Source organism: Tenrec ecaudatus, chromosome 2 (assembly GCF_050624435.1).
Source record: "Tenrec ecaudatus isolate mTenEca1 chromosome 2, mTenEca1.hap1, whole genome shotgun sequence".
NCBI lineage: Eukaryota > Metazoa > Chordata > Mammalia > Afrosoricida > Tenrecidae > Tenrec > Tenrec ecaudatus.
In genome coordinates this window covers 60,107,225-60,118,893 of record NC_134531.1, presented here as the reverse complement: position 1 = coordinate 60,118,893, position 11,669 = coordinate 60,107,225, and the positions used below count along the sequence as shown (strand labels likewise).

Here is an 11,669-nt window from a genome sequence, read left to right as displayed (position 1 = left end):
ACTGTAAAACCTCTGAGTTACGACTGTGCGTTATTCTTATTGTTTTTATTTATAGTGTGGTATGAAGACTCATTTTGCAGGACTTTTGTTTGAATGAAATAAAAAGATATATGTAAAGTACCTTAAACATTGAAAACACTCAAGAAAGATCATTTTCCTCCCAATAGCAAGTATTTTTATCTGATACTGATTTTGTTAACTTATATCATTTGGCTCTGGCTCATGTACAATATGAATGTAACACTGCTCAGTTGGTCTGCGCCATGCCCTCAATCTTTTCTGTGTTTAAGCTCACTCTAGTTGCTCTGTCAATCAAGTTCATTGTGGGGCTTCCAATTTTTCACTGATCTCTATGTTTCCAAGCCTGTTGTGTCCTAGGACTGGCTCTTCCTAGTCACATGTCTGAAGTCCATGAAAGTAAATTTAAAATGCACTTGCCTTTGAAAAACAATTTGTCCTCAAGAAATTTCAGCTAATTTTCCCTTTCTCCATCGCCTTATTAATGCAACTAAACATCGAAGTGAAGCTCGGCGGAGTAGGAAATAAATCCAAGGCAGATAGTCAAGAGGAGCATAGTGCAATCAGTAAGAAAATATAATTCAAAATTTGGTGAGTAATGAGTTCATTTATGGCAAAAAATAAAAGCCTGAAGAAACAAAGAGAATAAAGCTAAGGGTAAAATTTTAATTACTACTTGGCTTCGGTCACATTAATAACCTCAGAAATAGGAGTGGTTATTTGGTATGTTTATACATTTAATCTTATTTTGAAATCATTGACAGTACACTATTTATAGTGTTTTATAATCTGCTTTCTTTAACTTAATAATAGAGTTTGGAAATAATCATTATTATATAACTTGTTGTCAGTTGCCCTCAATTTGATTCTGACTCATGGGACTTCCATACATGCAGAAGAATCACTCCCAGGAGATCAATTCTTGTACATCCCAGTATCCCTTCCTTTATGGATATCATTCTGGTCAAGACCTTACTGTATGTTGCCTTTCTGTTTACCTGTGTATCAATTTTTTTTTAAGACTGTGGTCTTTTGGAAGCAGATATCCAGGCCTGTCTTCCAAGACTCCTCTGGGTAGATCTAAACCAGCAAGCTTTCAAATGGTGGTCCAGCCATTTCCACAACCCAGAGATATAGCTCTTTTAGCTATTTATCTACCTATTTAGGCCTCCAAAAGGTAACTGAATAAAGTTCATTACCTTTTCATTCCATTTTTCCATTAACTTTTTGTTGCACCCTCATACACACACATATACAAACAATCCACACATACCTAGAGCTATATATTAACTGCATATAGTGATGGTTGTATGTAATGTTATTTGCATAGAATTACATTGTATTTTTCATAGTATTTCAATACATGGATATATCATCATGGACTCTGAGACATTTTTTAATTTCCACAATTACAAAAGGAAAAGCAATTACACATTTTCTTGATTGTATAGATTTTTCAGTAGAAATACAATTGCCAGTAAAAACAGATAAGTGTTAATACTTTCCATAAGTTTCAGTAAATTCTATCAGTAAATATAGTATTAGATTATTTATTCACTAATTATTTTTGAAATTGAAGTTTCCCCCTCCTTTGTAAAATCATTGTCAAATTATCTTATTGTTTTCAATTTTAAAAATATACCAGGGAGCTTCAAAATTCCATTATCTTTTCATTCCATTTTCCATGGAAATTTTTGAAGAACTTTGATATATGCTTCTAGTGAGAATGAGGTGTACTATGTATTTTCCTGTTTAAGAATCATTTGGAAAAAAATTTTTTTAAAGAATAAAAAAGAATCATTTGTATTCCCTTTTATGTGAACTTCCTGTTCCTGAATTTGACTGTTTTATATGGAATTATGAAAAAGTTTGTCATTGCTATGATGAGATGGCGAAGTTGCCAATATATTAAGAAAAATTATTCATTGGTTTATACTATGATTAATAATTGTATCAGACTATTATTATATTGCAGGTTGTTTGTTTCTCTTCTTTTATCAATATGCTCTTCTTTGAATTGTGGGTTGTGCATCATATTAGAAAAGACTTCCATACTGTGTAATTGTAAAAATAAACCTGTGCCCTGTTCTCTAGAGTTCAAAGGGACTGACAAATATAGTCTTTACCCTGGGTAGCTAATGTCCATCTAAAATGTACTTAATTAAAATTTTTTCTAAATTTTAGACTGAAATTGGCCATCCAGGATAAATCCATTATCTCTTCATTCCATTCTCCACTAGTGTTTAGCGGTTCTCTTAGAAAAAGGCCTTGTGTTATCAAGTGATGTGAATTTATGTAGCAAAAATTCACTATGCATTTTGTCAACTTTTTAAAAGTAAATAGTCCAAACCTTTATAACATCATTTCCCGAGAACCTTTTGAAATGAAGGTAAAAGCATACTACGGATCGTAAAAGTTCAGAAAGTCTTTAAAACCAAGCAGTGTGTTACATTTCGAAGCAGGAACTTGAGCGGGATGAGCAGTCCTGTTCGCCACGAAGGCAAGTAGGACCATTGCAGGATGTATTTCCAACTGTGAGTCAGTCTCTGTTGAGGCAGGACCTGCAACAATAGGCCAAACATAGCAGCAACTGGAGCAGTGTTTCCCGCGGCGCCTTCGGCGGCTTCTTGGGCTGCTGTGAGTTGTAACCCACTTGACAGTAGCTAACAGGAGCTATAACTTAGTATTGATACAGAAACAAGGTGTAAACTACTCTTCCCTGCACTTCTTCTAATGGTGACTTTGCTCTCATTGACCTGCACGCTTTTTTGTTTCCTTGGGTAAGAAAGAAAGGTATGGTATTACAGTAAGCTTCTCAGAATTGTTAAAAACCTTTGGGGGACCCCTAAGAGTGAAGCAGGCAAGTGAGTATCATCGGGAACATTTGTGAGAGCAGAGAAACGTGGGAACAGATGGCATCCAGTTGGTACTGCTGTGATGCTCTCATTGCCTTGTGTCCTTACTTCTGGCCCATGCTGACAGCGAGGAGGTTTGTTTGCTGGAATTACGAAGCTTCAGACATAGAGCATTGGTTTTTGTTTGTTTGTCCTTTGATGATCTCTCTGTATTTGGTAAAGTGCTTCATATAACATCAATTGGAGTGTAAAGCCTCATTTATAGATTAGTGGGATTGACAAACTTAACATGGATGAACCCCATCAAAACTGGTGCCACTTAATTATATACATAGGAGAAAAGATGGACTTTTTGAATATAGTGTTACATACATGTGACAATCATAAAAGTCATCTCAGTAATTGAAAGGAGAGCTGAAATATGAAATAGAATTAAGGGTTTATATAAACAAGTTAATATTTTTGCTAGGGGATTAGAGTTTACCTTCATAAATAGGGTCATAGGGAATTTTCAAACATTAATACCTGAGGGAAAAGCTATTGAATTAGTTCATCTGTTTTCCAAACTTTAAACTACAGAAGGTAGTTTTGATTAAAGGGTTACTTATTAATGAAAAACACAACAAAAAAGTTAATGAGCTGAAGTGGATATTTGTCTATCAAACACTACATTGAAAGAGCTGATTGAATTCTGTGTTCTTCTGATAGGATATTAAAGCTTACACTTAAACACAAACTAGCTCCCTAGGGTGTCTGTTGGTCTACATTTATGTCACCTGGATATAAGATAATCATCCTGTGGTAATTGCATAATTGTCAGTCTGAGGATTAAGAGTATAGGGGTGGAGTCTTGTCTGTCAATTTGGATTAGCCAATGAGGTCTCTGTGTGGACATGACCTTCTCCTGAGAATTCTGGGAAATCTGGGTTTTCCCCTTGGAGGCAGGAGAGACTCTCTGCTCACTCCCTGGGACACATTGCAGCTGACAAGACACATGGAACTACACTAGTGCCCTCAGCTGGAGGAGCCACATGGACCTACCCTGGCACAACCAGACCATGAAGCCAGAGAAGCCATATAGAGAACCCTACCAGTGCTGAGATGCTTACAACATCACTGGATCCAAAACTTTCTACCCACTAGCCTGTGATTATCATGCATTTGGCATCATGATATGTGTTTCATGAGTCTGCAGAGGACTTTATAGATGGGTATCAGACATATGGGCTAATATTGAACTTATGGGCTTGGACTAGACTGGGTTGGAATGCTTTCTTAATGTACAATTACCCTCTGTATAAAACTCTGTCTTATATGAGTTTCTACGGATTTGTTTCTCTAGTCTATCCGGACTAACACATATCACTTCCTCCTTATAAAAGAGGCTAACATCCTAAAAGTTAGAATGAAATAAAAATTCAGGCTTTAAGACGCATGTGAGCTCACAAGAGGAGTGGAAAGGGAAGAAAAAGGGAAAAGAACAATATAGTGTAAGAAGCTGGTTTAAATACATTAACTTTTCTCTCTGGCAACCTCTTATCTATAATGACTTCAGATTATACTTTATGTTTGAAAGATAAAGAGAGAGATATGACATCACAAGTAACCTTAAAGTTCTGAAGATCACGATATTTTTTGCAATTTATACTATAAATTAGCTGATAAATCATGTCGCTACTTTGAGACGATTCATTAAGCTTTAGAGAAGTCTGGGATATTAACTATTGCTCGAACCTATTCAATTCTACAGTGTCCATATGTGTTTTATATTAAACCATTCATCATAAAGGAGCCATGTGACTCTAGGAAAAAGAGGACCTGCATCTTTTGCTGCCAAGGGAGACGTGATGAGTATACATCCATTCTTTGTCCTCCTGGGTCTCTTTTAGAGTGCACCAATCCTCGCCTGCTCTATTGTCCTCATAGTTTTTGTTGGCTGCAATTTAGGACACTACTTAACCGTCAAGCAGGCCCACGCTGCCTACAAAGCGGCCCTGTTCCTTTCCCATACCAATCTGTGATGCTTGCATAACGCAATGCTAGTGTTCAAGACTGTTTCGCAAGCAATCCTCAGGGACGGAATGGCTAACTTTTCGGCATGGATGGTTTCTTTCAGGTTGGGTTTAATGGTCTGGTAAGAGGTTAGGAACAAGAGAAATGCCTGGTAATTTTGCACACAGCTCTAGCCTACATGCTTCTGAACAAAGTCAGAATGTCCATTTGCAGTCCCGCGTATAATGGGCTGCAGAATTGAATAGACACACAAGGTGGGTAGAGTGGAACAGTGAGTCCAAGGTCATCTCCAGGACCTGCTGCAGGTGTATTGTGCTCACCAGTATGTGAAATTAGGTCTTCTCTAGCCACGGTAGGGGGACACATTCATTTTCTTACTTTTATCCCTAATCAACCCCCTGCAGATTGGCTTTATCACCAATATCTATCCAAAAATCCTCACAAAATCTATTTGATATAATCTATTGCTCCTTTCTTTTTTATTTCTAACTTTCCCTGCTATGTCGGTGACTCTTGACCATGCTGAAGATTGCTGTGTTAGTCTGGCAACATACATTCTAAAAGTGGAACGAGACAGCGAAGATTAGCATGACTCCTGCGCAAGGATGACACGCAAATTCATGAAGAATCTTCATTCCAGTTGGAACCTCGTGAAGCCTGCATCCATAAACAAAGTCAAATCCAGACAGGCCATCCATAAAGTCAGCAACAGTATGCATCAGTTCACGGGCTCAAAAATCTCCATTTGGTCAACTCAATGGTTCTGGTCAACTCAATGTGGGCAGCCACCCTCAGCCTCCTCAGGGTATCTATTGGTCACCTTGCTTTTAGACCACGGGCTCTCACCAATACTCAACAAGCCTAGTGCCCTCGTGCTAGGTCATGAACTTTAGACCCGTCAACCCACTCTCATCTTCTCCTCTTTTTACTGTAAACCAAGCCCACAGGTGTCAGTGACCAAACTCAACCTGTCTATTGCTGCATTTCTCCCACTTCCACTCAACAAGTAGATCCAGGTGGCCACCTAGCAAGTATTTTAGCCTGCTCTCGGGCTCCATTTAACATTCAGTCCTAGAGGGAAGTTTTCTTCATGGTTCCAGATTTTTCCAACTTCTGACAAAGGTCATTGGTTCTAGAGTATTCCAAAGCACTGGGTGAGGCATATCTTTCTTTGCATAGCTTTATTTGCAGACATGGCCTAAACCTGTCCAAAAATCAAATTTTAATGACTGAAAGCAAGTGGGCTTATAAACTTTCTGTTTTCCTACTTCCCATATTTTCCCCAGAAAACAACAGAGTAAACAGTGTGCTTTATGTGATCTTTGGCTAGACAAAGAAGAAAAACCACCATGAGGGAGCGGTCAAACAAACATCTACTCTCAATCTTATGATTTGTTTCTCCAGTGCCCTACTCCCGAGGCACCGTAATGTCTTAGTCTGGGTACTTTAGAGAAACAAATCCACAGAAATTCATGCATAAGAGAGTTTTTTTTTTAATAAAGGTTAAGTGCACATCAAGAAAACATCCCAACCCAGTGCTGTTCAAGCCCACAAGTCCAACATTAGCCCATTTGTCCAACACCAATCCACAAAGTCCTCCGGCATCTCAGAAAACACACACTATGTTGCCAACTTCAGGAGGAAAGCCAAATCAGTGAGTGTGTAAGCATCTCAGTGCTGGCAGGGGTCTCCACATGGCTGCTCCAGAACCCAGGGCTGTATCGGGGTAGGTCCATGCCGCTTCTCCTTGAGGATGTCTTGCAGAAAGTGAGCCTTGCCAGATGAAACTGGGAACTGGCTAAGGCAGCTGCACCCTGGTCCAAACATCAGAAAGCAAGAGACATGAGAACTGGAAAGGCGAGGCTCACCGAGCCATTTATCCCTCTGCCCCTCAATAACCCCAGATGTGTTTATTGGCCAGGTTGGCATGGTAAACTACCTCCATTGCTTTGGCCACATTTTATTACTAAAGGAGCATCTTACTACTGGAATCAATACATAATCCTAAATTCTGACAATCCCATCTTTAATTAAATTCTTTTAGGTAAGCCAAGCTAGACGAGGTGCTTGTCAAGTTATTTATTTTCAAAGGAAATAAGTTTAACCAAATGGAATGATTTTTGAATCCTATATCCACATCAAAGGGATAAAAGGCTCAGTTACTAGAGATGAGGAGAGGATTTCTGAAATGTAATTTTGGAGCGAGATACTTGTGTTCCATTGAGACCAGTTTATTATAATTGGTGAACAGAATTCTGAAGGTAAAGATTAAATAATTACTTGATTTACACAAATAGAGAATGCACCTTCTTTATGGAAGAAAGCAAAAGAATGCAAAGAGATTCAGTGAAACCAAAGAAGAGACATCTCGTGAAAGAAATTATCCCAAAACACACAAACGCATTCATAAAACCAACTCCACTTAATAACCTTCCAAGCCCAGAAAGTCAATGCTAGTGAACTGAAAGCTGTCACTCAAATATGCCCTTCCTTCCCCTCTCTCCTCTCTCTGCTTCTTGCACTTCATTTGTGGAAGGGTCAGAAACCTTGAAGAGCCACTGGGAATAAGAGTCCAGAAGCAGTAGGCCACGAGAAAAAGAAGTTGCCAAGAATATTCCCTCACTTCCCCTTTTGCTTTCTCCAGTTTCTAACGGTACCTCTAAGGAAGAGAAAACGGGTATTTAAAAAAGATATATACAGAATTTTTCCATTCTAATTACTCCCTTGAAGCACTTTTTATGACCTCAGAGTCGACATGAAAGTTATAGAAACTGGCAGATGAAAGGATGTGTGCCACTGAGACAATGCAAAGGAGTAATGCCAGACAAAGTGCTAGATGCTCCTTTCTACAAGTTAGGCTTGTTTCATGAGTTCAAGTGTGTTCCTCCAAAATGTCTGTCTGTCAACCTGGTTAGGCCTTGATTCTCAGTATTATGTCCTTATGCTCCATTTTGTGATTAGATGTAATTATCATATGTGTTTTAAAAATGACTTTTGGTGGCTTAGTGGATTACATGTTGGGCTGCTGACCACAAAGTCAACTTGAACCCACAGGCACTTAATGAGAGAGAGAGATGAGGTTTTCTGTTCCTATATAGAAACCCACAGAGGCAGTTCTCCTCTGTCCTATAGGGTCATGATGAGTCAGAATTGACCCAATGGCAGTGAGTTTGAAGTTGATTTTCTGGTGGTAATGGGGCAGGATATAACTTACAGGATTCTTGGGCTGTGTCTGGGATTGATTTCTTTCTCTGGCAGTTTTGTAGGGAGACTTTTCATTTCCTTGCAGCATCCGTGGGCCTAGGGAAAGGTGGAGCTCTGTAACAATCTTACCCTGCTCTTAGGAAGTCCGCACTGCAGGGATCCTGTTTCCAAAGGACCAGCTCTACTCCCAGTTCTTTGTAAGTGGTAGCCAGGCCCCTCTCTCACTTTTTACTTTGCTCTTATTTTACCTCATGTAAGATTTTTAAAAACTACTTTTCATTGGATCAATGTTATTGAATCCTTTGGAATCCCCTTAAAATGCATTGGCTATTCACATATGGAGGCTGATTATATTATTACATAGCTGCTGTACCACTGAGAATCATAGTCCTACCAAGTTGAAACATTTTATGGGGACAATTCCATCTCTAATATCTGCCAATGATAAATATACTTACCTATATTTACCTATATACTTACCTCTCGGTGTCTTCCTCATAAGGGCTGTAACCTTTATCTGTTTTCAGAGGTTTTAATTACTCCATTCCCCCAAGTGAGACTTAATGTTTGGTGTGAACTTGACTGGGCCAGGATTCTTAGTGGTTTGAGTGTTAGCACCTAGTAATCCTTCTAAATTTAACCTAACAAAATAAAACCACAGTCAATCTAATGTAAAAAACTTAGGGTGGGATGCCACACTCTGATTCGAATCACAATCCTTTGGCAATCAGCTGAAAGGAAATACCCATCACAGTATGGCCTGCTTCCAGTGTAAGTCAACAGGATTGGAAAACTTGCTTCCTTTTTGCCTGGTCTAAATCACTGACCTATCATTCTTTGGACTTGAGTCAATTGGATGTTATATTGCCTAATGATCCTGAAAACTGTCAGCAGTCTGCCATCTGATCTTCAAGTCATTGTCTTCTACAGGCACAGGCCTGACATAATGGCCTTGTATTCATTACCAATAGGCAACCAGCAACCTATCGTCTTCCAGCCGGCCCTGGGTTTATCGGCACCTGCGACTGCGTAAGTTAGAAGTCAATAGTTTCACTTGTGACCCAGGCTCTTGGAATTTATCAGGATTTGGACTTGCCTTCTTCTATACTGTGTGAACCATTTTACATGCATAGATTGATCTCTCTATGTGCATATTCAAATAAAACTGGCTTTGATTCTCTAATGTATCCAACTCAAGACATCCCATAATCTAATAACAGCCCTTTTTTCCTGATGTGCTTCTGATTTTGCAAATGGAATCTGAAGAAGTGCACAAGACATATTACTTTCAGAACCAGATTTTATGATCATGCAGGAACTTGCTCTTAATTAGAGAGTATCTAAGATAAATGGAAGAAAAATTATTATATAAAATTTCAAAGGGTAGTTTGGGAAGGCAATGCCAAATGTTATAATGAAATGTGCAAAGACCTAGAGTTAGAAAACCAAAAGGGAAGAACACATACAGTATATCTGAAAAGAAAAAAACTCAATAAAAAGTTCAAGTCTTGAGTTACAATCTTGAAAGATTCTTGAAAAAATATTGAATGATGCATAAAGCATCAAAAGAACATGGCAAGAATACACACAGTCACTGTACCAAAAATCACTGGTTGACATTGAACCGTTTCAGGAGGTAGCATATGAGCAAGAGCCAATCGTACTGAAGGAAGAAGTTCAAGCTGCATTGAAAGCATTAGGCAAAAGCCAGCCTCCAGGAATGATAGACTGACTACCAACTGAAATATTTCAACAGGCTGTTGAAGAACTGGAAGAATTTACTAATCTACCCCATTGAATTTAAAGAAAACTACTTGACCAACTGACTGAAAAAGATCCATATTTGTGCCTATTGCAAAGAAAAACACACAACAAAATGCTCAAATTGACATCACATGCAACTAAAAGTTTGCTGAAGCTCATTAAACAGTGGTTGCAGCATTACATTGGGAGCTGACATAGTTTCAGGACAGATTCAGAAGAGGACATGGAACAAGGTATGTCATTGCTGATGTCAGATGGATCTTGGCTCAAAGCAGAGAATACCAAAAAGATACTAGCTTGTGTTTTATAGACAATATCAAGGTATTTGACTACATCAATCATAATAAATTATGGATAGCCTTGAGAAGAATGGGGATTCCAGAAGATTCCATTGTGCTCCTTCAGAATTTAAACATGGTTCAGTAGGAAACCATGGGGACAGAACAAGGAAATACTGCTCATTTGAAAATCAGGAAAATTGTTTTTCAAGATTGTATCCTCTCACCATACTTATTCAATCTGTATGTTGAGCAAATAATCAGAGCAGTTAAATTATATGAGGAAGAATGAGGCTTCATGATTCGAGGAAAGCTTATTAACAACTTGAGATATGGCGGTGACACAACCTTGCCTGCTGAAAGTGAAGAGAACTGAAATCAAATACTGGGGGAGACCAGGGATTGCAGTCTTCAGTATGGCTTACACCCGGATGGAAAGAAGACCGAAATCGTCACCTGGACCAATAGGTAACATCGTGATAAATGGGGAAAAGTTTGAAGTTGTCAAGGGTTTTGCCTTGCTTAATCCACAATTTATGCTCATGGAAGCAGGAGTCAACAGGTCCAAAATAACGTTGCTTTAGGTAAATCTTTTACACAAGACTTCTCTAGAGTATTGAAAAATAAGGATATTAATTCGAGTATTAAGGTGGGGCTCACCCAAACCACAGTATTTTCCATAGCCTCATATACAATTGAACTTGAATATTGAGTAATGCAGACTGAAGAAAGACTGATGAGTTGAATCATGGTTCTGGCAAAGAATATTGGAAGTACCATAGACTTCTAAAGTCTAAGCAAATTTGTGTTGGAAGATGTAAAGCCAGTGTTCCTTAGAAGTTAGAATGGTGAGCCTTCATCTCTCACATTTGGGCATGGAGAGTCCAGTACTTGGAGAAGGACATTCTGCATGTTAAGTAGAAAGACAGTGAAAAAGAGGAAGGCCTCCACTGAGGTGGATTGACACTGTGACGGTGACAAGGGGCTCCGGCACAGGAGCGATTGAGAGGAAGGCACAAGACCAGGCAGGGTTTTCTTCCTTAATGGAGAGGATGGCTGAAAGTAGGTACTGACTTGATGTCACCAAACATCAAAAACGTGTTTTATACTTTATTGTGCAGCATTTGAAGTATTACTGTAGACTCAATGGATTTTTAAAAATTACACAATGAGTTGTAACCATTTACATCTTTTGAGAGTAGACTCCTCTCCTTACCCCTCCCAAACTTTAAGTTTATAAAAAGAGCTACTAATGTGTATGGATATTTGATACTATAAAATTTATTAAGATGTATTTATGTATACTATCTTGTTTTCTTCTAAACATTAAATCTGTATGAGAACCAAATAAAGAGCATTTCCTCCTAAATAAATTACCAGAGCATGTGCATGTTGCTACGGTAATACTATAATACTGCAATATCTGAACATGTGGATATTGCTACGGTAATACTGTAATACTGCAATCTCTGAACATGTGGATATTGCTACGGTAATACTGTAATAATGCAATATTTGAACATGTGGATATTGCTAC

The 11,669-nt window shown here is 38.5% G+C and overlaps 1 non-coding gene across 1 annotated transcript; it reads left to right on the top strand.

Moving 5' to 3' along the window:
* The first annotated feature begins 5,420 nt into the window (after positions 1-5,420).
* On the top strand, positions 5,421-5,526 carry LOC142441993 (U6 spliceosomal RNA). Its single transcript, XR_012783265.1, has one exon. It is a non-coding gene; the product is annotated as a U6 spliceosomal RNA (small nuclear RNA).
* The last annotated feature ends 6,143 nt before the right edge of the window (positions 5,527-11,669 follow it).